This window comes from Motacilla alba, chromosome 1A (genome assembly GCF_015832195.1).
Source record: "Motacilla alba alba isolate MOTALB_02 chromosome 1A, Motacilla_alba_V1.0_pri, whole genome shotgun sequence".
NCBI classification, from domain to species: domain Eukaryota; kingdom Metazoa; phylum Chordata; class Aves; order Passeriformes; family Motacillidae; genus Motacilla; species Motacilla alba.
Genome location: NC_052031.1, coordinates 39,585,776 through 39,613,004, shown reverse-complemented (window position 1 = coordinate 39,613,004; position 27,229 = coordinate 39,585,776).

The following is a 27,229-nucleotide window of genomic DNA, read 5'->3' as shown; positions in this document are numbered from 1 at the left end:
TTGGTGCTGTGGCAACTGCTCTGGATGCCTGCTTGAGTGCCCAACAAGTGAAGAACATTTTTCTAATATCCAACCTAAACCCCCCCAGCACAACTTCAGGCTGTCAACGATCACTAGAGAGATCCATTAGCTATCCCAAGATTGGGTAAATACATACCCTTGATGGACTGTATATCCTCTACATAGGACACATGCCTAGAGCAAAATAGGTGAATGACTAAAGCCCAGCTCCACAGCTGTGCAAGTCCTGTTTAGGAGTCTAATTCTGCAGTTATGGAAGTGGATTTTCCAATAAAAATGGGATCAAGATAGGGCCTCATTCAGTTTAAATACTTAAGCAGATGCGTACTTTAAGGACAAGCTTAAGTCTCTTTGAACTCACTGGGAATGAAACACATGCTTAAGTACTTCAGTGGACCAGGGATCTATTCCAGTTTTGGATCCACAGTACTGGAAGGTATCAACAGAGGCAGTCCAGCAATTTCCTGTTATTGCTTACATCTCTGACTGCAGCTATGATATTATTATCACTTATTTTGGTAAATGAAGTACTCTTCCCATTTCAGTATTTTTTCTTTAATATGCAGGATACTATAAGTATGTAATTGTTGCTGGATTAATCATTCTCTGAAGTGGCTGTATGCATGGAACCTGATGCTGTTTTATTCTCCTTCATCCTTTCTTTAGATTTTTGCTCTGGCCCATTGATTGAATCATGACAAATGATTTCTTGAGCATGCTGACTTGAGCATGCATTCAGCCCTGATGGCATGTTCAAAAGCCTGTTTGTGATGGCTGATTTCATTTTCAAAACTTGCGGGGGTTATTTATGGGAAAACAAAAGCCCTTTAACAGATACCTAACAATGGATTTGGCTAGTTAGTTCATTTACTGTGCAAAAGAGGAAAACAATCAGCAGGTCTTTCTGCTATGTCCTCTTATGAAATACTACATTTAGTTTTGAGTCATCAGCTTATCAATCTTTCATGCCAAACTGGCTTTAGAGGTAAAGACTAAAATCTTTACTACAGCTATTATTGCAGTGCCAGTCAGGAAAAGCCAGCATGGGATGCATAATTTGGCAGTCTGCAGTCATAGAGGGAAGCACTTTTCTCCCATTAGAATCAAAAATAGACTTTTTGACTAGAGATCCTGGGGGGCTCTAGAAATGTCCAGGATCAACAGACACAAAAGCCACTCTCGGTTGGATCAAGCCCAGTGCACATTATTCTTATGTCAGATGTATAGGAGTACAAAACTGTACAACAGTACATTGAAAAACTTTTCCTTCAGTTGTGCACAGTTGGAGAATAGTTTGACTTTGGAATTATATCCTTTGATCTACATAAAAAATACTTCATATTTTGTTTGGAAACTCATTGTGTATGGCCATATACAAGAGGCAATGGCTTATAGTAAATACAAGTGACAAAATCAACAAATAGTATTTTCAAGGCTGACAAGAACTCAAGTTTTATAAAAGTAAAGTTGTCTACTAGGCATAGAAAAGGCACTAAAAATTAGGGATGGATGAGATCATACTATTTCCTTTCAAGTGCTGCATTTTTGGTTTGAAAGCTCCAGCCTTCATATGATTTCTCTTTCAGTTTATTAAAGTTTGTGGGACTAAAAGAAGCAGAGACTGGGAGAGATGAAGAAAAGTACAGTGTGTACTGTATGTGCAGCCATACACCAGTTCATGGCAGCTTCACCAGGGCACGTGGCCTCCTTCAAACAAAACACAAGTACATTTTCTATAAAGAAAGGGAGTGTTTCTCCCTCAAACTGTTTCGGCCATGAGAGAAAATATTTATGAATGTAAACAAATTCTACAAGCCTAATAATACATCTGTGAGATTAGTTACACTGAGGACAAACAAAACTATTCAAAGTGCTTGAACATTTTAAAAAAAAGCCAGCAACCAGTGGACAAACTTTTGGTAAAGACAGGCAGCCTGTAAATAAAAGTTCACAACAACAAAACCACAAACCAATGTTCTGTTTTCAGTGCTAATATGCATTTGAGAGCTTTGAAAACTATTGCAAATATATTTGTAAGCTTTGTAGGCTCTGATGTTAAAGAGAATTAGGCAAATGCTTCTGAAACATTGTACATTGTAAGGTGAATGCTTCTGAAACATTGTACAAGATTCAAAACATTAGTGATATTTACATGGCATTTAAATTATATGGACACTTCCAAATAAGAATTTCATGTTACTCTGTTATTCATTTTGGCACTTTTTAAAACAGTGTCTGATTAGTCATTTTTTCCAAGGTGTGTATTTGGACGTACATTTCAGTACATTAACTGACTGATATCAACAATAAATAGAGATTTTAGCCATGCTAAAGATATAAGAATACCACATTTCTCCTTATCAGGTTCAGGGCCAGCTTTGTGTATAAAAACAACAGCAGCTCTTTTCTTCATCAGAACCCCTGCTGTACCTTTGCTAGAGAACATGCATTGGCTGTTCCAGAGGAACATGCATCTCAAACCACCACCTCATGGACAATATATCTTTGTTTTTGCCTTCTCATCCCATTTCTCTGTGGCAGTTGCAGAAATAGGAAAGCCTGCCACCCAGGCATTCCATTTCAGTGCTTTATTTGGGGTCTGTGAAGGCTGATGGTCTGAGGGTGAAAGTGCATTACTGAAATGAATGAAAATGAAGGTCCCTGGAGGAAGACCAGTGAGAGGTCCACAGTTCTCCCCAAAGTCTCCTAGGATATCCCAAATTACCCTAACTGCTCCCCTCCCATTGGTGTGTCTACGCCAATACATGTCAGGCATATACTGAGCTCATTCTTGACTCACAAGCTTTGTTTAGAGAAAGCTGGCAGGACTGGGAATATCTTATTTTAAATTGTCTTGTGGTGGAGGATGATATAGTGTGAATACCAGAGGAGAAGGCTTTCCAAAAGTGCACTGAGTCGAGAGACACAGACATTGACAAATGCAAAGTATTTTACTGTCTCCTTACAACAACAACAACAACAATAAAAACAAAAAGCGCAACACTGTTTGCAATATGCAAGCCCTGAAAGCTGAACCAAAAATAACAACAATACATAGACCTTCTGGCCACAGAGGGAGTACTACGTGAAATATAGAGGATATAAACACTATAAACTCCTGCTTGGGCTAGGCAAATTGTAGAAAGATATACAGGGAACATAAAGACAGCCTCTTTCATCTTACTATTTAAAGTAATATGACAAATAAAAAGTGTGCTTAAAGCTCTAGGATTTGTTTGGAAAGAAAACAAGACTTAATAAGTGGCTTTTCATCCTGCTTCAGGGCAGGAAGAAAAATTTAGGAATGAAGGATGCACACCCTCTAAAATTTAACTTTTAAATCCTAATAAAATCTAGGGCTCGAGCTTGAGATTTTCAAGCAATGGATTCTTTCACACCCCATCAGTGCCTCCCCTGGTTTGGACAGTGCAGCAGAGTGCCATGTTCAGCTGCTCTTGTAGGGGCAGGATGGTGAGAATCTAGGGAGACAAACAGACAGCTGAGGTGTACTCCATCAGCACATGGAGGAGGTATTGCAGGCACTGTAGGAAGGACAGGAAAAGGTGGTGTAAAGTACAAATATTTTCAGTTTTAGTTGATCATTAACCTCTTGTGCCAGGAACACCTGATCATTCTCAGTGAAATATACAGTACACCAACCTGGCCCTTTCATTACCAAGAGAGATCATGTGCAACTGTGAAAGTTCTCAGATTTCTCCCTTATTGCAGAACCCAGTATTTTCTGTCCTTATTCGTGGTCCTCTGTGTGAGTCATGGAGATAGGTCCAGGGCAGGCCTAAGAGGCAATCCCACGTGGGACAGATTATAAATAACACAAGTTTACATTTGTAGACTCTTTGAACTTCCTAGCTAATATAGAATTTAGTCTGCTCATCCACTTTGCTTGAAGTCCATCCTCTGGACAGGATCTGTGAACTGATTTCCCTATTCTGAACATTTTCATCCAGGAAGCAGCATCTGAAAGAGTCCTTTGATTTCCATGCTGCTCTCTGCACGTGTTGACTAGACAATAAAAGGAGAGTGATCAGTTTAGATAAGAAGTGGCATGGACTCAGATCACAGTGAATGATTTACAGACTTCAGTGGTCACCTGCTGAAGGTGGTGGCAGTGATTTGATGGAAGAGGGAGAATAAAGAAATACCAGGCTTTGTGCTCAAGAAGGAGACAGCCAGCCAGGCTGTCTCATTGACATATTACTGCCTACTTATGGCCTCCATCACACTTCTCTCTCTTCAGATTGCGCAGCCAAGTGGGGCTTCAGAAGACTTCTTAAATGTTGTAGAGCCAGAATGATTTTCCCGGTTTTCCAGACCAGGCTTGGTGTATCCTCTCACTTGCAGTAACACTAATCTGGTATTTTATGCCCTTACTTCAACTCCCATGGTGTGAGAGCTGGGTGTGTTTTAATGAGCCTCAGGCTCATTAAAAGCTTTCAGGAATGTGCAGGAACTGCTAAACTTCCTGCTACATGAAACATTTTCCTATGTCACTGCCCAGGAGTGGGCGAACATCTGGAGAGTGAGAGACAGTCTGTTCAATGAGGGTATTTGGCTCCTGGGCCCTGTAACAGAGGGTGGAGAAAAAGGATCCTTCTGTCTTTGGCATGGAGCAACCATGTGAACTGACATTTCTGGATATTTGTACATTCAATAAGGGCTCTCCATGTCTGTTTCAGAGAGCCCCTTGTCAGGACTTTGTCCTCAGCTGGGCTGCAAGCTTCTCACAGGAGGTGCTGGAGTCTGTGCACCATTCTCCCATGCGAGCAACCTTCCTGTGCACTGAGACACAGAAGATGCCAGTTAGGATAGGTCTGTGAAGGAAATAGGCTGGCAGACAGGTATGAGTGTCTGTTCTGGGGCTTGAGGATGGACACCTGAAGGCCCAGGCAGTGTTAGAGTTGAGGACAGAGCTAAGGGTTGTATTATGGACCAAGAAAAGCTTGTGAGCTGCTGCTTCAACACATCCCCTTTGTTATCCACTGCAGCCACTGGGACTTGGCACTAGCAAAGACAGTGAGAGACAAACTTGAGCTTTGAAGACAAGGAGCACTATGGTGATTCAATCAGAGATAGTTCTAAAAATATACTTTAATAAAACAAAAACTTTACCAAGTATTTCTATACTGACAAATCTGACTGTTGAGAGAATAGTGTCACTAGTTCAGCCAGTGGCATTCTCAGAGAGCTGGGAAGGGGAATGAATCTAGCAGTTCTGGCAGAGGGAATGGCTGTAGATGGTGACAGACAATAATCTAAAGGATCAGGGACTTTCCAGTTTCATCTGCAGTTGATTACTAGGCAGATATTTTTCATGCAGTACATAAAAATAATTGCTTAGAATAGAAATCCACCTCAGGTGCCCACAGAAAGAGGGGAGAAAGGTATATGACTGAGCTAAAATGAGAATAAGGACTCATTAAGACACCTCAATTTGTACACTTGTCCAAAGAAGTTCTCCATGGAGACTCTACAGTAGAAGTCCCTCTAAAATTAAAGGTGAGGGTAGGGACAATGAATTAATCAGACTAGTTTATCGCCAGATTAAGCCTTTATATGATGCTAACCAAAATAATTTTCAATTAAACAAGAATGTTATTAATTTATTTTATTTCATTTTATAATGCATTGGTTGTCATTGGTGTGACTAAGGTGTATAAAGAATACATTCAAAGTGCTAATCACAGGGCTTTGGGAGGCACGGACAAGGAAGAAAAGACAAATGAAAAAGAAATAGAATAATTCTCTGCAAATTTATGGTGTGCCCTAGAGACTAGTTATAAGAAATAAAAAAGCATCCAAGAGAGATCTATCAAGGGTAAGATGTACTGGCACTATTTCACTGTACAGAAATAGTGAAATGCTACAAGTGATATGGAAGAGAGCTACACAAAGTTATCTACCTTCCTAGAATGAAACTGGCTGAAACAGCTCCCCACTGAGCTGAGCTTGGGGAGTAAGCCCAAGAGGCCATGAAGTGCCAACCCTTTGGTTACCAAATGGCACAAAGAAGGTGGTGCCAGCCAGGTGGATGGACACTGGGAGGCACAACAGGAGCTAAGAACTCAGGGAAAAGAGCAAGACTTTTGCCTGGGTAGACTGTGAAGGTATAAAAGCCCAGTGTAGCCATGATATTTTATGAAAATCATTTTGTAAGGATTTTCTTTTCCTGAGAAGCTGAGGGGCCTCAGGAACAAAATGTAAACAATGACTATCTGCTAGTGTGGAATGCAACAGGTGCTTCCTTAATTGGTCCATGTGAGGTGTTTCTATTTAATAACCAATGCAGTTGGCTCAGACTCTCGGATCAGTCACAAGCCTTTGTTATTCATTCCATTCTATTCCTGTCTCACCTTCTGATGATTCCTTTCTCTCTGTTCTTTTAGTATAGTTTTAGTTTAGCATTTTTAATGTAATATGTATCAAAATATAATAAACCAACCTTCTGAAACATGGAGTCAAAATTTCATGTCTCTCATCCGTGTCCTGGCTGCCCTGAATGCCACACCCAGGGGTTCCTTTGTTGGGGGTTTCTCCTTGGAGGCACCAGCCCAGGCTGTTTTTGTGTTACTGCGCTGTGAATAAATGGCTTTATGGAATGAGACATCTCAGACTTTGCTGTGGGAAACCTGGGGTTAAACTGCTCAGGGAACCTGGTCTGACTGTGAGTGGGGTGTGCAGGGAGCCAAGCGGGGCTCCTGTGGGCTCACTGGAGCTGTGGAGGGGCTTTGGTCCCAGACTGCCAGAGAGTCTTGTGAATGATTAGACTGGTTAGTTTCCTTAACCGGTCTACAAATTTCTGTTAGGCTTTCAGCACACATTTGGTTTCTTAATTGGGCCAAATCAGTAGATTCACAAAACCACAGCTTAACAGCAGTGCAGTGAGACACCTATCCTCTCCTTTGCCCTAGCTAAAGGTGTTAAAGTCACTGAAAACGGAAGGAGTGCAAAGTGTCCCAAGAGCAAAGAGACTTTAAGCTAGTGCATAAGCAGGACAGCTACTAATATGGCTAGAAAACATGCAAGTAATGGATCTTGACATGCTTAAATCCATTCTCAAGGTTTCAGTAGATGTAATTTTGAGCCCATGTCTTTCCTGAACATCCTGGATAGGTATTCAGTGAGAAAATTGGTAGGTTTCCTCACAGAGGTATTACTGTGACTTTGTAATACCTGGCTGAAGAGGAGCTTTGCAACACCTCTGTGACAGACTGACTTTCTGGTGTTCTCTGAGGTTACAGAGCTCTCCAATACCTTTCACTGTAATTCCTTTCTCAATAGAATAGTATTATTCTGTACTGTGTGAATTGCCTGAGGCTATGCAGACTGAAAATACAAGACTGCCCTTTGTTCAAGAAAAAACAGAAATGAAAAAAGAAATTTTTAAGACAGCTCTTTCCCTCTGAATTCTCTTCTAACAGTTTCTTGACGAACCATAACTGACCTGAATGTTGGAGATCTGAGGTGTATACATCTACACTGGCATCATGTACAGGACTGCAATACAATGTTGAGATAGGCAAGCTAACTTTAATTTAAATAGCTCAGATACTGAAGTAGCATTGAGAGCAAAATATCACCAGCTTATAAACAAATCCTTAGTCAGGAGCCACGAATCTCAGAGGAGGTTAGAATAACACTAACTAGGTAATGGACCAGTTTTGCACCTCCATTAATTTTCTTTATTTTTTTCATGTTGCAGCCTTACGTATATAAAAAAAAACATGCTCACTCTTCTTCAAGAACTCCAAAGAAATAAGAATACCAATCTGTATTCCTTAGAGATGCAACTTAGTTTTATAACCTTTATTTTTCAGCAGTCAGTGGAGCTACTTCAGTGTAGCTAAAGAACTGATTTTCAGGGGTCCAATGAGTCTAACCTTTCTGCCTCCAAAGCCCCATTTTCTGATTCTTTGCTATGTCATTTTCACTGGACCCTTGAACTTGTTTGCTGTAGTGTTATAGAGTTACTATGTCAGGCCTGTGCCTCATGAAATCTTGTGGTCTGCAGCTGGCATAATCCAGCCACGGCCGGTACTGGTGTGCCAGAGTCACTGCAGTATCAAGTTGTGCCATTCACATCAGACAGTCTGCACTGTCCAGGGTAGAGTCATAGATCATAGACCCATAGAATCGTAGAATCATAGAACAGCTTGGGTTGGAAGCGATCTTAAAGATCATCGCATTCCAACCCTTCTACCATGGGCTCCATGCCACATGGCTTTGAACACTTCTAGGGAATGGGACATCCACAGCTTCTCTGGGCAACCTGTTCCAGTGGCTCATCACCCTTACATTCAAGAATTTCACCCTAACATCTAATGTAAAGCTACTCTCTTTCAGTTTGAAGCCATTTCCCCTTGTCCTGTCACAACAGGCTCATGGTAAAGTTCTCTCTCCAAATTTCCTGTAGACTCCATTCTGGTACTAGGAAGCCACAATTAGGCCACCCCAAAGCCTTCTCTTTTCCAGCCTGAACAATCCCAGTTGTGTCAGCCTTCTCTTGTAGGAGAAGTGCTCCATCCCACTAACCATCTTGGTAGACTCCTCTGGATCCACTCCAACAGGTCCATGTCCTTCCTGTGCTGGGACCCCAGAGCTGGATGCAGCCCTGCAGGTGGGGTCTCACCAGAGCAGGGCAGAGCAGAGGGGCAGAATCCTCTCCCTGGCCCTGCTGGCCACACCATTTTGGATGCAACCCAGGATGTTTGATTTCTGTGTTGCCAGTGCACACTGCTGGGCCATGTCCAACCTCTCATCCACCAGCACTCCCAAGTCCTTCTGGGCAGGGCTGTTCTCTATCTGCTCATCCCCCAGCCTGCACTGACCCCAGGGCAGTCCTTGTCACTTCATGGTTACTCCCATAACTAAGCATTTTAACTGAAAACGCAGCACAAGCATGAACACTGAAAAAAAATCACATTTGTTTTATTATATATAAATAGTGTCATCTGTAATAATCAGATAATGGATGTAACAATAACATGAGTTTCATTTGAGAAACTAATTTTTCACCCCAGCTGCGCAATTTATACTAGCTCAGTTGCTTTACTTAATTTGGCCAGGATTATAATTAATTTGTAATGTCTTAAGATGTCTGCAATGACACTGGAGTGCTTATATGGGTCAGGCCCAGTTCAGAGGGAACTCATTCTCTAGGGACTATGAGGAAGTCACTGCAGAGTCACACAGGCCAACTGATGCAGCCTATGGCTTTCACAGATTGTACTATAACTTCATTGGGAAGATGTGAATTAATGCCTCAGTCTACTCTCCACATGTTCAGAAAAGGGCAATTCATGCAGTTTATTTAAGTTCAGCTTCTTGCTCTCAGGATCACTATTGCATGTGAAAAGTGACATAAAAAAGCAGTTCCACATATACTTTCCTGCTGTTGTTCAAAATATCTGTGCTGTGTTGTTGTTGAAAATCTGTGCTCCTCAGCTGGAAAAGGCTTGTCTCAGGAAATGTTTGAATACAGCCAGATAGAAACCAAAATGGGGGTGGAAATAAGATCTGTGTGTCAAGGAACTTTTCAACTACCTTTCCTATAGCTCATCATCCACAACCAAAAATTTAGAAAAAGGACTAGGATAATCACAGAAACTTTGTAAGGTCTATTAACAGAGAAATTCAGTCAGATCTGCTGACATGAAACAGCTGGAGATGCTGAAGCCCTTAATAAATGGCCTCTCCTGATGAGATTTACAAGAACTCTTGATCTGCCATCATGCTGGTTGCATCTGTCACTTGCACCTGGTATGAATATCTTAGTTAGACATCATATATCACTTTTATGTGGTCCAGCAGGACAGCTGGAATTACTTCACCTTTGTGTCAAGACCTTTAATAGTTAAATGTGTTTTATAAGATTCATCTGTGCCATTGCTAGCATCGTTTAGTGTTGGATTCTCCTAAAACAACAGTAGGTCTGAAGCAGTCTCATCCGCTGGCGACACTCAGCTCTCACAACTAGTATTGTAAAATTATCTGTGTTTCTTTCCTCCTTTTTACAGGCTGTCATGTACAGAGTTGGTTTGAGGAAGGGGGATCCTCTGGGGATCTATTTCAGCCATTATCTGAAGCTTGTATTTTGATTCAGGCATTTTATGTGCCTCCCTTTGTGGACCACCTGCATTTCAGAGAAGGCTATTCCTTTGCAGATGTTAGGACAGATGGGCATCTGACCTGAGGTTTCCATTATTTCTTCCTTTGTTCTGATGCCACTGTCACTACAAATAGTGCTTTTATCATATGTCAGTACCCCAAAGCAACAAAACCTCTTTGTTTTAAAACCACAGCTCAGCCTGTGTCAGCTTGGTCCCCTCCCTCAGCAAAAGCTCTGTCTCCTAATGGCTCTCCAGGTCCACATGGAAGTCAGGAGACTGATTAAGTGCCTGCACTCAGATATGATCCAAAAGAGAGCCAAACAGTCTGGAGCAGTTGCATAACTTAACCAAGATGAGTAGTTATCACAACAAGGGCAACCTTCTGCCAATCAAACTGAACACAGTTATCAACATGGCCCAAGATTTGGACCTCTCTATTGTAGATGTTCTCCATAAACAGTCAGACTGTCCAACTTTTTATATGGAACTGCCCACTTTAATTAAGCAGATTTAAAATGGAAGAGCTTTAATTTCCATGCATGAAAGGTATACTAGAAAGGTAAAAAGCAACTTTTACAAGTACTTAGCAAGTCTCCCAGTCTATGATTTTGGAAGTGTGTCACAACCATGATTCACTCCCTAGATTTATGAAGCACTTACTGTTTAATGTAACAAAATAATCAGGCATGTCACTTGCAGTTGAGTAATCAATACAATTATCTATAAAGCAAAAACTGGATCTAAATCATCTGCCCATTTCTCTACTTTCCTTTTAAAGTTATATTTCACCTATAATATTTACAATCTCTGCAAAAAATACTATTGAATTTCTTTATCTAGAATTATTATAAGATGAATTTTTTTTTCTGTAATGTGTTACATATTAGCTCAGAGTCTAATAGCAAAATATTAAAGACATTATTCTTCCAGGTGAATAATGACCTTATCATGTTCCCTTTTCCTATATTCATAGGCCCTTAATAATACTCCTTTAAATTTATGTTCCCTCAATGTAAATTCCTGATTCAGTCCTCTATGTAGTCTTATAACCCAATCTGTGACAATGAAACACTGAATTTTTCCTCTCATATTAAGGTTCTTCTCCTATTGTTTCCCAGTTTGAATTATTTCCATGTCTCCTTTTCCCTTGCACACTAGCTTAGTGAAGTCTGAAAAGGATTTAGTGGGTACACCTTTGTTTCTATCAGGCCTTGTTGTAGCTTTCCTTGTTCTTTACTCTTTATCCTCTCACTGTGTCTCATGGACATGCATTCAGGTGTAATTTTTATTCACTCGGTGAATCCTTTATTTTGCCAGGGGAAACGTAAAGAAGAGTTTGTGTCAATGAGAATATGATGCTGGGTGAAAATGCAGCACAGGGCAAAAAGAATGGGAGGAAGGGGAGACTGAAGAAAGGCAGCTGGAAGCCCAGGAGAGCTGTGGAGGGGTCAGTGCTCCACGGAGGTGATTGTGCATGATGGTGGGCCAAGGCAGAGCAAGCATGACCAGAAGGGGCAAGTGTGGCTAAGGCTTGCTGGCTTCTGCTGCTCCAGAAAAAAAAAGTGGCAGCGGTTGAAAAGAGCTCAAGGAAAACAAGCTCAAGGATAGCTGGAGGGAGTGGGGAGAGGGAAGAGTGATGACAGTGGGTGCAAAAATCTCTTAAAGCTCTTGGCTCTGGAAGGGCCTGACTAACCCCTTCCATCTTCCCACTCACATGGGCTGAACCTGGCTTTCTCTTCCAGCTGGCCTTTCCATTGGCTAGAACTTTTACTGAGATGAGCCGTTTGCAGCTTATGCATTTTCAGGAATAATTTAAATTTAATTTTCAAGATGTCTCTCCCTCGTTTCTCTCCAAAAAACATCCATGAAAGAGTGAACAAACTCTTTGATGTACATTTCCTTAGGAAATCTACTCATCTCACAGTCAACATCAAAGGAAAACTTCCATAAAAATACAAATGTCAGTGTAATGAGCCCCAGCAAAAATGTATTGAATAAGATATCTTGGGCCACAGGTGAACTAAAAGAGAAAAAAGAGAGGGAGACGTGATAAAGCACTCAAGCATCCATGGAAAATATGTGCAGCTTTAGAACCTGCAAGCAATAAGTCTTCAAAAAAGGGACATTGTTCAGCTTTACTGAGCACTTCCAGAGCATTTGGAAATGATACATGATGAAACAGCAAGGAGGGAGAGGTATCCATGCGCAGTACGGTTATAAACCTGACAGATCACTATGGTGTTGAGAAAAGGAAAAGAAATCAAAGAAAGAACAATTTTTTTCAAATATATACTCTCTTAAACTACCCATGCCATGTTAGCAGCATTGGAAAAAAGTAATACACTAAGGCTATTTCCATGTCCAGGATATTGTGGTAACCTGCAAGTTTATGTGGTGACTGACACAAGCTGAAGAAGAAGAGAAAATGCATGATCTCGGAAAACCTATAGAAGAAGCATTAACAGTGAGAATTAAACATTGGCAATGAAAATTAAAAGCAATTAGCATGACAATATGCTTCATTTAAATAAAATAAGACATATTCACGTACTGGAAAAGCTAATAAAAGTGGGTCAGCTGTGAAACTATTCTTTCCAGCCACCTGGCTTTCCAGCATGCCACTCTGAACTTCTTCAGAATGTATATATAGCAATTTTTACATCGTTCTATGAAAAGATGAAAAATTATTAACAGGGTCGCTTCTGGAATGAAGCTATATTACATCAGTTTGTGGGAATCAAACAAAGGAGACAGAATCATGGTTACTGACAAATTGAAAATATTTTGAATATGGCTGTATTTGAAAAATATACAGAACCTGTTACATGAGCAAATTATCCCTTAAATTGTATCAGGTAAATAAAGCAGAGTGTATCAGTCTCTTTTCTTTGACCACACCTCTTCTGGCTCTTCATCACTCAAAGTACTGTGGGTATCTCAACTGGCATAAGTTTTGCACACTATAAATCTCAATAGTGTAAAAGTTCTGTATGTAGCCACTGTAAATAATAGCCAAAACAAGCAAGAGTAATATTAATAATAACTATAAATAAATTAACCTTTTAAGCTTGGATAGGATTTTGCATTTGACAGAGAAAAGATAAATGGAGAAATAATGACTTTACTGAGCTGAGTAGAAGTGATCACTTATTAAAGCAACACTTTCAACATGTCTTGCTGAGCTAGTAAGCCTGGCAAACTTTAAGAAAAAGCATATTTTTCTGAGAAAAACCCTCAGAAATTTGTTAAAAATGTTAAAAATGCATTCTACAAAACATCTACAGTTCCTTGTCAAAATTATTTCCAAGTGATGCATTCTCTGAAGCTTTTCTCAATATTTAAGTAGAAAAAATACTTATAGTCTCAGATATTCCAACTTAAGCCCCTTTATCTCTGATTTCAGCTAGAGGATAAGAGCTCTTCTGTATGCAATTTTCCTGCCACAGAAACTCAATGATGAAAAGTGATGGCAGGAAAGGTAGCTCTGTTGTGTCAGAAAAGATTAAAATGTGAAAAGCATAACTATCCTGAAGTCTTTTGAAATCTATGTCTATCTTACATTTCTCTTTACTACTGCCAGGAGATAATTCCTCACTGAGTAGCTGGTTTTGACATGAGATTCAAATTATGCTTTGGTTCATGCTTTTTAGGGCTCACACTAAATGCAGTGTGCCTTCTCTTACAGTGATACTGATGGGAAATTTGTGAAAAAATCTGACTTCTGGAAAGGATTGTATTCCAGCATTAGAACATTTCTTGTCGGTTCATCCACTGCCTACAAGGAAAATGTTTTTACTAAATGCTGGCTCTTTGGACAGTCAGGCTTCCTGATGATGGAGTCACCTTTTTTATAGACACACCATATGGACTGCTAAGAGGGGAAAGGCTCCTTCCACGCCCAGTGAAAAGGGTTTTTCTTTTTAATGACCGGTCTCCACAGTGCCATGAAGGGACTTAGATTCATAGGATTTCAGGACCAAAAAGAAAACTTCAGAATTATATAGACAAGTTTCCTTTGGATCTTAGATTTCATGTCCTTATTCCTAGGTCAAACCAAGTAAATCCAGCTTCACAAAAGCATAGGACACCATTTTCTCTGGTGTTTACTACTTCCATTTTCCTGTGGCTTACTTCAGACCAAAAGAACCACAGAATAGCAGTAGATTTCCATATGAATCTTGCCTCCTTTTTCTAACTGGAAGAAGAGTGATAAAGTGACAGCTGCATTGAAAATGACAGAGGAAGAGATTATAATCTTTTAAGTACGTTTTAAGGAAGTATCTCTAATTCTGCTCACAGACTTGACTAGCACTAAACCTACCTATGTGAATCTGAATTAAAGCAAACTAAGTCCAGGGACTTCATGGAGCTCTTCCATGACACAAGGTATTTGTTTTCTATTTCATTTTGCATAAGTGCTTTATAGTGCCAATCAAAATGCTGTTCCATAGATATAGACATGGAAGAAACCTCAGACAAAATCAAGATCAGTCGACAACAAAGAAGCAATTTAAAGTTACAATCGAGAAATACTTGAAAAAATAACCACTATTTAAAGCTAGTGAACACAGAGATTACTAAGCCCCTTTCTTGTGTAGTGCACTTACTAAGTGTTGTCAAGATTACATTTTTTTCCCCAATAACTAATGAACTGTAAGGATTACAGCACTAGGTTATTTTGCTTGCCTTGGGTATCTAGATCTTATGGAGACTTCTCTAGGATATTTGCACCAGGAAAACAAATTCATTCTGGATCCAGATATTTCTTTATAAGCTATAGCCACTAGCAAGGAACACGCTATCACTCAGTTTTGCTCAGAAGGTGTTTTTCTCTCTTGTCTTCCAGTATTCCATCTGAGCTCTGCATTTGCGACTATTTCATCTTGAGATCTGGCCTTTGACTGATTCTTTGGTATTTCTTATACCTCTTTCTTCCCTTTTTCTCTCTTTCATCACAAAGACACAGGCAGACAAAATATGACAAACAGATATATAGAGTTGTCCTGTGTCTTCCCCTTCTTTCCCTTGCCTTGCTACACTTCTTAAATTCGTGCTTCCCTGGACCTACCCAAAATAGTTTTCCATTGCTCCTTCTTTTGTTAGAGGGAAAAAAGAGGCAATTGTTGGGCCTCTCATTTACTCAGAAGATGTAGTTTTCCTTTTTGAAGGTCTCAGCACAGCAATGTGCTGCCCAGCACCCCTCAGTGCTGAATGTATTGCTCTGCTTCTGCAAGTTAGCTGTAACTTCAGGAATCTTTACTGCATCATGAATTTTGTCTGATGCTAGTTTATTAAAGTAATTAAGAAAAAGGATTATTAAAATAAGCCTTGTTATGGATTTCAAAAAAATACATTTAATCTTATGGCAAAAGCTGGTTTAAGATAGAAATAACGTGGTAATAGTAAGATGAAGGTATTTCAGCTAAAAAGAACTAGAAACCACCATGTCCTTATCTTATGTAAATGTTACATTGTGAAAATCCTCTCAGGCTTAGTATGACTTAGCCTGTGTAACATTTCAGCTGTTATATTTCAACTGCAATAACAAGAAAAGTGTAATCTTAACAGATCTTATCAAATAACCACAATCCTTCCACACTCAAGGAGAAAATACCTCCTCATGAATTCTATGTGCTCTGTATGTAAGGTTTCTTCTGGGGTTTGGGACTTCTGTCTTCCCTTTTCTTCCCCTTTCTGAAGGAACAACAAAAGTATTTGCTAAAAAATGGCCCAGTCTAAGTTCCTGGGAGCTTAAGAACACTGTCTCCTTGTGGATTACAGCTGGCAGCTGTAAGGTGTAAAGTTTTACAATTTACAGCGCTGGAATTTCTTCTTCATTTTAATCTCCACCACTCAGACCCCTTTAGTTTTCTTGGCGAGCTGTGAAACTTTAGATTACTAGTTAAATAGAATGTTCTGCCTGCAAATATTATAATGTATATATGGACCAGAGGGAATGTATAGTAAATGAATGCAAAGTACATTAATAGTGTCTAGTTTGGAGAGAAAGGGTGAAACTACAGGAAATTTTAAGCAGTTACAAGAACTGTCATAAGGATGAAAGATCATTTTAAATGTGAATTAATCTTTTTCTCTCTTTATAGAGAAATCTTGCTACAGTCTGTGTAGAACTAGCACACACCTTTAACAATAAAATGGACATATTTCTCCATTAAGTTATTTAGACTGAATTTAGATATCTTTGGAAATGAGTTCTATACTATTTTACAATACTAATTTTATCAGATTGAGTAATTTAATTTCTGTGGCATTCTACTGCATTTGTCCCATTGGATTAATTATCATTGTGTTTTTTGATTATTGTTTACAACAGCTGGACCACATCATCCCCTTCAGTGCTACAATCCTCAAAAGAGCTTTAGAAGACAACTTGGTGAGGACTTATTTGGAGAGAGAGATGCAGGCTACAGCTTTCTTTAGTCAAAAAAGAGCCCCAGTTTTCTGCAGTCAGAAAATGCACTGAACTATTAATTTTTTCAAATTGTTAAGCAGATGTCTATGTCTATTCCTGCTTGCTTTGGCCTCAGGCAAGACTTCTGGCTTATTGGCAAAGTTGCTGTATTGTACCTGCACTGTATGGGGTTTTTTCTTGCTCCGCCTGACCCTAATAAAACCCCAAAGAGGCAGAGAAGAAATAATAATACCAGGACCCTAAAACACTTGTGGATAGAATGGATGTTTGCCATATCCCTAAGCCCCATCCCATTCATTTCTCCTTCAGCCTGTCCAGCCTTTCTTTAAATCCCATCTAGGAATTATGTCTCCTCCTGTCTGTCCTGTGTAGCACGTACTACACAAATGAGTGTGTAGCACAACCTACCACCTAAAGAACATCTGAGCGGAGATGCCATGTGCGTACATGTAGGTATCCAGTCAGGGTATTTCACTGGAAAAACAGACACACCCTTCTTATTTTAGGAGACATACCACCAGCTATTTCTACAAGTCTAATCTGATGGTTAACAGACTGTGCTGATCCAGCTTTACCTTCGTTTAAAGGAATGTTCCAGTGAGGTACAATTTGGGGTTACTGAAATGGCAAAAAAAAGACCACTGAAAACAGAAGTTCAGAGAGAGTGAAACAAAACTGTTATCAGTCATTAGGTTTTGCACCTCTCTGTTTCAGACATAAAATGGATACAAAACAGCCACTGTCTTTGATAAAACACTTCACTCACAAACCATATTTAAAATATCTTTCATAAATTATCTGTGGCTTCACATCTCAAATTTAATGTGTCTCTGCAACTGCTCCTTCAAGGCTTCTCACTGACACATGCTTGGTCTCTCCCTCTTCTTCAGCCTGACAGCTGTGCTTCTGCACCAGTCTCAGAACACAAAATAACCTATGGATAAAATTTCAGATGCATTTGCAATTTTGTCATCTTTATGAGATGAAGAAACACCTTGACTTTGGTTTAAAACTCACTCTTCTTTCATCTTATGCTAATTAAAAAAACAAATGGAGAAGCCTCCTCAATCAAAGAAATACAAGAGACTACATACAAAATGCTTCACTCCAGTATTTTCAGAAAACACTTACTTAGACACTTTGTGTTAGCAACATTTTCATGGCTATTGCATTTGAATTATTGAGTTCCTCCTTTTAAACAAAATCAGTTTACCATATATTTTGTAGATATATTAAAGTCCTATGGATATTGTTGTCATTAGTACGAGAACACTCCTTCTACAGACTATCTGTAAAAAAAGCCAGTTGCAGCTGAGTGCACTGTGGTATCAGCAAGAAGTTGCGCACTGTTAGGAACACAAAATACATTAAGATAAGTCATATGTTTTAAACTTTGTAATAGCTTACCCTCTTTTTCACCAGCTGGACATCTGTAGCTAGCATCATGGTAGTTCATACATTATTTGTAATTGTGCTCAGCATGGAGCTTGAGCTTTACTTCAGAGCTAAAATGAACACATTTGGATTTCACTTTATTATTAATGTCTTTTAAAGGGCATGGATCAGACATTTTGCAATTTCTCTCAGAGGCACTGGACAAATTTCAGGGACTAGTATAGGATGATTAGTTAAGCAGGACAGTTTGCGAAAAGGTTTCCAGTTCATGGCAAGCATCTTGAAATGGTTATTAATTACAAACTCTTTAATGTTTGTATTCTTTTCCCAGAAGTCAATTATTGCTGCAGCATTTACAATGTTCCTCCCACCATATGGGGCCATTTGCTGACTAGTACTCCATCAGAGTTTCAGATCAATTCGAGCCAATGTTACGTGAATTGGTGCCCAGCCACTTCCCAGCTGAAGTTTGGAGGCAGGTGGAGCTTGATGTGTGGTGACCTCTGCTTCCTGTGAACTGCTACAGTCATACAAGGTTTAACAAAAGTACAGCTCTGCAACAAATGTGAGTATTTCATGGAGAAAACATAGAATACTTTTTCTGCAATGTTAGCTTGGACTACTTTGGGAAGGTTTCAAATGACCAGCTGCACAATAAACCACTTGAGTCTAGAAAAAAACAGTGTCTATCAAAGAGGGTGTGCCTCTTTCACAGATTTATATTAATGTTGGAACATTTCAGCTGAAATGCTGTCCAATGTTACTCCAGGTGTTTGGCCACATCTGTTGTTTACCCAGATGAAAATTGTGCATATTGAATAAAATATACTATCTGTATTTTCATTTTGTGGAAAAAAACTTCATTGATAATTTCTAAATTATAAATTCCAAGAGTTAGCATGCAATAAGGTATAGAAGCATGCTACAAAGTATTTTCTCTGTGCAACAGTTTATCAGCAACCCACAGATTCTCCATACAACTCTCATTCACGCTTCCCAGTATTATTGCAGAAAGAAAATTGTATCAGTATAAAATTATGACACCAAGGACAAGATCCATGACTTGCACTCAAATATGTCTTGTTGCCACTTTCAGACTCTTTTAAAAATCTGAAATGACAGATGATTTAGAAGATGGGACTACCTCAGTCAATATAAACAGTGCTACCATTTCACTCTCTTTCTGGCACAGAAGACTTTTCCAGGCTACCTTTCTTTTTCCTTGTCCAGTTATTAAGGTTATTTATATCCTTTCCCAGAAGGTATGACAGCACCCATTGCTGAGTGAGATTCAGTAGCTGGGACTGTGATATTTGCCTGGGACACCTCGATAGATTCAAGACTAAAACATCTGACACGCCGCATCTCTTGCAGGCACATTTTACATCATGCAAGGCCTGAACAAAGTCATTTGGCATCAGTAGAGCCCCACGACATAAAAGGAAATTAATAACATTCTGTTCAGGACAAAATATTTTGAAGAATTGATAATGCCTTTACATTCCCATTTTGCAGCTTTTTTCTTCAACATGTTCCTATTCCCTTTTGAAGTGAAAAAACAAAAATCAAGGGACACGAAAGAAGAGAGAAAAAATAAGTTTGTTTCTAAATCCTGAAACTCTTGCATGGCTAAGAGATTAGGGTTCATGAATGATTCCACAGCTTAATTGCAGGTTAGTCCTTCATCTGTGCATTAACTCCACCCTATTTTATCCAGTATAAAATAATCCTCAAAGATTACAACAAGGGCACTTGAAGATTATTGTAGGATGCCAAAGGAGATTTCAAATATGCAACACCTCTAAAGAGCTAGTAAATGGTACCTAGGACATAACTGCATCCCCAAGATGATTCCATGCTGCACCCAAAGTATCCTTGTAGACCTGTGAGTTTGTTTGGCTTGGTTTTGTTTTCTAAAAAAAGAAAATGATCACAGCAGGGAAGAGGTAAGGAACATTTCCTTTCAGGAACCTGTAAGGAGGCTTCAGTGGAGAAAGGAGTATTTCTGCAGCACACTTTTCTGCCCACAGACTGGGCACACACAAGGCATGTGAGAGGTACAGGGGAAAAGGAGGTAATTGCTTGTGACAGCCGCCATCCCAGCGTGGAGAGCTGGCACCATTTTCCTGTTGCCTTCCAAGCCATGCAGTCGCCCCTGGGGGCTGCCATTTTGTGGGTAGGGCCAGCTGCCATTTTCCCTTTGTCACCCTGCGTGCCACCGGCAGCGGGAGCCACCATCTCGGGACAGGGCAGTACCCCGACAATTTGGGCGTCACTTTGTTCTCAGGGAGTTCCTGAGATTTATCAATTTTGTATCTAGATATTATCTACTGTCATTTTTTGCCTGTTGCAGTTTTGCTCGTTAGTAAACAGTTTGGTTGTGGGTTTTTTTTTTTCACTTTTATCCGCTGGTATCTGTTCCTTATTGCTGGAAGAGGATTGGTTGGAACTAAGAGGAGGTAACTTGTTTTAGAGTGTCCACTTCTTTAAATTGTCTTAAACCAAGACAGATTGTTATTGCCTCTTTCTTTCAGGATATGAGTCAAGGTCCTTCAGGGCTTTTCATGAAACACTGTAGAAGTTAGTGCAAGAACACTGCTCTAAGACACTGCAGTTACTTTAGATTGATAGTCTGCATTTAGATCAGGAAAAAATCCCAGTAATATCCAATAATAAAATACCCCATAATACAAGTGTCCATAGTTATCAAAGACTTTTTAAGACAATTTTAAGTCACTTTTAAAATTAAATCACTTAAAAAATAAAAAAAAATAATAATAAGCAAGACTGTTCCTATTAGGCTTTCCATTCAGACTTTCTCATGCCTGCTACTGTTTAAGCAATGAATATTCATGAATATAAACATGATTTGTAACATATGTATACCAGTGGTAGAATGTTAGCAAGGAATTTACACTCCTTTGTTTGGGATATATGCATTTATACAAAAAGAGAAAGCTTCCCTTGTGATCTTCTCCAGAGATGATTTCACACTCCAAAGTCTGGCCTTAAAAATATTCTAATGTCTATCATATGACTCTGCAGGAACAGAAATGGAAGCAGAGAGTTTCTCAGCCGACAGCCAAACCTTTCTACTTTGCGAGAAAACAATAAATAAGTTTAATTTGTGAAACCATTTTACAGCCTATCTTCTGAAAAAAAACCCAAAACACAAGTAGACTGCATCTGGGTTTTTCAGTGCATAAAAATTCCATCTTCTGAGTCAATATTCCCCTACTCCATGGTATTTCTTTTATATCCCACTAAAATTAGATGAGGCGACACAGCTTAGTACATGAGAAAGTCACACTAATTTACTCAACCACTCATCCTTTAACAATCACTTGCAACCATGTGAAGACTGCTATTTCAGATTCCCACTCTTTGTTTTTGTTCTTTTTAAATTAACTCAAAATCGTGAACTTAAATGACCATTTAAAATTAATGTCTACTATTTTGTGCCTGGTCCCACAGGTTTTAATGTGCATTTTCAGTTAAATTAAGAATTTACCTAAGTGGAAAGTTCCTCAAGGTAGAAATCTAATCTAAACCAATTAGTTAGCAATAGCTAGGAAGGGTGATATCACACTTCCTGGTATGAGGTGTGCTCAGTGATGAGCACTAATAAAGACTAAGAAAACAACCATCTATGACCTGATCACACTATCTTTCTGAGCATCTAGTCACAGCTAAACTTCTTACAAAGATTTATTAGCTAGATAATATCATTACCAAACTTGTGCATGTACATATCTGAACATCTCATCTGCTTATGAATTATCTAGAGCTACCATTCTTGAACAGCAGAACAGCATCTTGCTCAGTGGCTTCAACACACTCTCTTACCTTCTGGTCACTTTGTTTCTCTGCACTCTTTGCATGTAAGAGCATCAATAATTTTGATAGTTATCTTCCTCCAACTTACACTTCCAAATTTTTCTCTTCCTGAGTCTCAGGCTCCTACCCTGTATAGAATTCTTTACATGTAGGTCACTGTGCACTTAGAAAGAAGCTCTAATTTGTCTATTGACTTTTAGTAGTTGAATCACTAATGTGGAGTTGGTAATTACACATCAGTCACAGCTGGCAGTCCTTCCTGACTCAGAAGTGAGAGAGAACTCACAAATTCAGGATTCATGGAAACTGAAATGAACAAAGTTATAAAATACTCTTGACAGAAGGCACAGGATTGCAGAATAGTGAAACCATTTTTATCACTTGACAGTTTAGAATGAAATATAGTCTGTGATACACCAAAATGCTTCTATGAGGGACTTTAAACTTTTACTGCAAATGTGTGTCCCTGAACTGAAAAGCAGTCTTCCTGTGATTGTTTTGTTTGATTTTTTAAATCAAACTGTTGTGTGTTATTGTGGTCCATTCTGTGATTCTGCAGTCAACACATCCAATAGTCTATCCAGTTCCTTTGGAAAGAGAATTCTTTATTAAGCACTAGCACTAATCTTTAATTGGATCTGAAGCATTTATCTTCCGGGATGAGAGCTGTTACCAGTGTGCTGAAAAATGCCATTAAAAATTTCCTCTGTCATATTCCTAAATCTTAATCTGAGTAATTGTCACATTCAGACTTCTCAATCAGCATGAAAACAGTCCATCTCAGCCTCTGTATAGATAAGATAGGTAGGCTTGAGCAGAATATTAGATCCTTTCCTGGTTCTTAAGTGTTGCTACATACAAAATACAGATTATTTGCTAAAACTACATGGTATGAACAGTCAAATGGCTTCAGTTATCCTGTTATGTCCACATTTCAGATTGACTCAAACCTTCTCTTCTGGAAAGCCTGTAAGAGAAAGATTAATGGCAAATAGGAAGCTTTAGAAAACACGGACATCTGGAAGTAAAGATATCATAGTGGTGTAAGCCACAGTGGAATAAAACACTTGTTTAATTCAACCTTTAGTCTCTAAAGCCAGTCAATATGGAAGGAGAGCCAACAGTTTAACAGCACACAGTTGTTTACATAAGGTCTGCTGTGCAAAAGAGTCATCCAATTTTTTGCAAAACCAGCAGGTGCTGGGTGTGCTGAACTGTCAGAGCACCCAGTTCTCAGGAGAAAATACATGTCATGACTCACGTAATCTCTGAAACCCTTCTGGTTAGCAGATGACCTTTGTCACCTCCATGAGCCCCTTCTTGCTCAGCTCTTGCAGTAACACAGGGTCAGAGAGGTGCAGGGAGAAAACCAGCAGCAGTGACTTCATAAGGATGGTCCACATCTACTCCCTACTGCTGCCCAACACAAATCCTAGGGCATGTGTCAGCTGGATGTGCAGCTGCTGCACTATGGGAATAGCTGGCACAAAAATTCAAGTGTGGATATGCAGGAGCGTTATAAAAAGTTACTAGCTATGAATATGATGAACTATTTTGCTGGTGATTTTTACATTGTGCTGATTTTAATTTCCTACTCAGCAGGTTGAAATATTTTCTTCCAGACTGTCTTTCTCCTTAATCGTATAAGTCTGTTTCGAATTGAAGCTGATATTAAAATTAAGTAATTATTTTTCCTAATGTAATTTCCTGTAGTGCATTAGAATGCCCAAACACCTTTTCTTGTACAGTAGCATTGTCAATAGGGTAACATAACAACTACAAGTACAATATTTTTTAGCATCCTGATTTGCAAGCAGTATTGCACCATGGGTAAAATAGCCAAACTAATTTGCACTGTGTGATCCTTCAGTGAAGAACAGGAGGTTCAGTTTAGTATTTTGTAGACTTTCTAAAAATGAAAAGACTTTATGTAGTAGATTCCCTGGTAATAGAAAGTACCTTAGAACATCAATAGAACATCACTGATGAACAGAATCTTGTCAATCTTGTCAACTACTGAATTCAACACATTTAAATACAAATTAACTGTGTCTATAGGCAAGGTTTGAGAGACCAACAGTGATTTACCAAATACTGGTCACAATTCTGTAGTCCAGTGAGTCCCCTCCATTTTATTCAAGTCAATATAAGTCAAGAGTATTTTGCTCTTTTGCAGAACTAAATGATAAGATCAAGGATAATTCTGTGAGGAAAAAAAATTAACTGTTCTATAAAAACCATATAGAAGTTTTCAAGAGGACTTGCATCTTCACTATAACCTCTTTGATTAGGACATGTTCCTAAAGAAAAAAAACTCTCTTTATTTACTTTTAGAGAAATCAAAACACCTCATTCCTAAACCTAAAGGGTGAGGAACAGAAACTCTTTTAGCCGTTGCTACTGAACACTGTAAAATTATGGATCAAATGATGATGGCCATTCTAACATCTTTATAAGAAAAACAGAAAGAAAGCTGTGGAGCAACTATGGAACATAGTTGGTAAGTGAGACAAAAGATCTCTTTGCAAGGCACCTTTATGTATATGACAGAACTAGAGCAGAATCCATTTCATTTTTAGATGAAGACTGAACAACTAGAATTGTCCAAGCTTTCCTCTTGCAAAAGATATCTGTCACACAATTAATCATTTGTATTTGTATGAAATTCTACATCAGTTGGGGACTGTCAGGTCCAGTCTCATAAAGCCAATTGCGAGATTATGATTAATTAAGCTAAACAGTATTCAGGGTGGAAAGAAGAAAAACAGGGGGGAAAAAAGAGGAAGGATGCAACAAAATTACCTGGTGGGGAACACTGGATAGCCATCAATTTTCTGGTTTGAAATTTTGCAACAGAAGTTAGCAAATTTTCAATGCAAGCATAAGAATGCAATGAAAGAAAGCATAGAAGCTAATTTCCTTTGTTCAAAATCCTGCCAGCTGATTTGACACTTTTTTCTCTTAATAATTTAATTAGAAGGGCATAAAATTAACTACTAATAGCAATTAAGTAGTTTAGCATCCTAATGAACTTCTACTTCATCTGACAGAATCAGATTTTTCTTTGTTCGAGAATCATGTTTCATTCCAGGATATAAAAGAAGAAGCAACTAGCAAAACAATAAGAAGGTTCAAACTGTTATAGGAAAGACTGCAAAAGATTTGTTATTTTTCATTGAGCAAAAGCAGGTTTCTCAAAAGCATCGAAAATTCCCAGCAAATGAAGCGCAGGTATCATGCACACTGAAAAGAATGCATCACAACTTACACCTCTTGGTCACTGCATGTTTCCAAGCATATCTGGACCCAATTTAGTAGAATTTCTGAGAGACCAATGTTACTTATTCCCAAGACTTCATGTATAGACTGCATATTTCTAGAGTGGTTAAATTATAAAATATCTCACTGTTACCCATTACTTTGAGAAACAGTGTTAGAAGGAGTGGATACATTTCCATTTTAAAGGCTCAGGAGACTTTTTCGTGGTTAGTTTGAAGAAAGGACAGTCCTTACCCTCACAGCCAGACTCTGAGACTCTTCTGGTGCTAAGCAGAAAAGTCTTATTTTGGAAGGTAGTCAAAAAATGCAGTTGATAAATCAGATAATTTCATGATATAAGCAGGATCTCAGCAGAAATGTTATTGCCAATCATCTCTGCTGAGTAAAAAGTGTGTTTTTATCTCCTTACACGGACACAGTAAGTAGATTCTCAGCCCCACAAATATGTTTCTCATAGAAGATCAGCTGAGACTGCTGAAAACTAGATAAAGTAGTGAATACATTTAGAATTTATTTTTAAACTTCCTCTTGCTTCATTCCCTTTCTCTTCTGTAGCATTTCTATCTGCATGAAAGTCTTCCACCTTTATTTGAGAGCTATTCTTGAGCTTTGTCTTCTCAGAAGTGCTTATATCACAAGCTAATTGGCTTAATTAACTACAAGTCATAGCTCCAACAAAAGCATTTCCTATCTAGTCAATGTGACCATTAAAAAGTGATTTGCATTACATTTGGAGCAGCAGATGCTTAGCTTGTGAAAGGGCCTAATGAAGCATGTGCTCTGGGCACACAAATCAGGTGCTAGAGGTATAGAAAGCAGTACACAATTCCTTTGCAGAAGCCATTAAAAAAACTTTAACTAGTGGTTTTCCAATATTCCAATAAAAACTGATTTTTTTTTTCAATGATAAAATAATTAAGAGAAACACAGAACATAATCTCAAGCAATTTAACAATTATAAGAAAAAGCAGTCTTTTTTTGTTGTCATTCATAAAAGTGATTCCACGTATATTAGGTCAGGAACTTATTCTGTAAATTATAATCTGAAAATAGAATTTGGAAGGGAAAGTGTAGTGATCAAGTGTTGCTGATGACCTGCGCAGACAAACCTGCATAAACACAGGGCTGTGCTCTTACAACCAGTAACAATGTGGCGCTGCAGACACTAGAAAAGGACACTGTTCCAGGTGAAATTTAGGTCACATGTAAGTGCCAATGTACAAAAATATAATCCTGTGAATTTCTGCACAGCTGCTAACAGAGCTTGGATTTGCTTAAACTCTGTAGGCACTCTTGTTTTCATCACAGACTTTCCATTGATATCTGTAGCTCCTATTCTTGGCATGTGCACATGTATTTCTTCTTGGCAGGGCTAAGCTGTGCTGTCTGTGCCTGGTGCTCCATCTAATTTAGGACTAGAGGGATGGAATTGGGAGCCCCTGCCCAAGGCTGTTGCACTGGTCTGGGAGACATTCTCAGAGCACATCTGAAATGCCTGCAGTCCACACAGCACACAGGTGAAGCAACAATCCCTTCAGAATATGGCCAGGAGAAACAGGTGTTTAATTGTCTCCCTTTTTCCTTCTCTTTTTGCTACAGTTGTGATCTCAGCAACCCAAGAGATGTGAGGAAGGCTAGACTGTATCCCCACCACCTGCTGTGTTCTGGCCACTCACATGACAAATGGAGACTGCTACATCATCTTCATCTTAGCTTTTGGCTGACTTTGGTGCTAGCCCTGCTTTGGGACTGACCCTCAGAGGTTCCTTCCAGCCTAAGTTATTATGTGATAATACCACAATAACACCTGCTACTCATATTTTAAAAGCCAGCAGTAGTACTTGCTAATTTTCTGCAAGAAATACTATAGGCTTTCTTTGGGAATTCTACAATGAATAAGGGGGTAGGTATAAATAATGAGAAAGACTAAAGAAAGTAAATCCTGTCTGTAGAGTTTTTCACACTGGTGAGATGCAGATGATTTACTATACATATAGATGCTTGATTCTGCCATCCCTTGATGGTACCACCCAGATCTCCTGGGTGTCTAAAATTTCAGTCCCTAAAATTAAATCTGATACCAACAGGATTGCCTCTGGGGAAAAGGAACTTCAACTCCAGCCACTCAGATACCAGC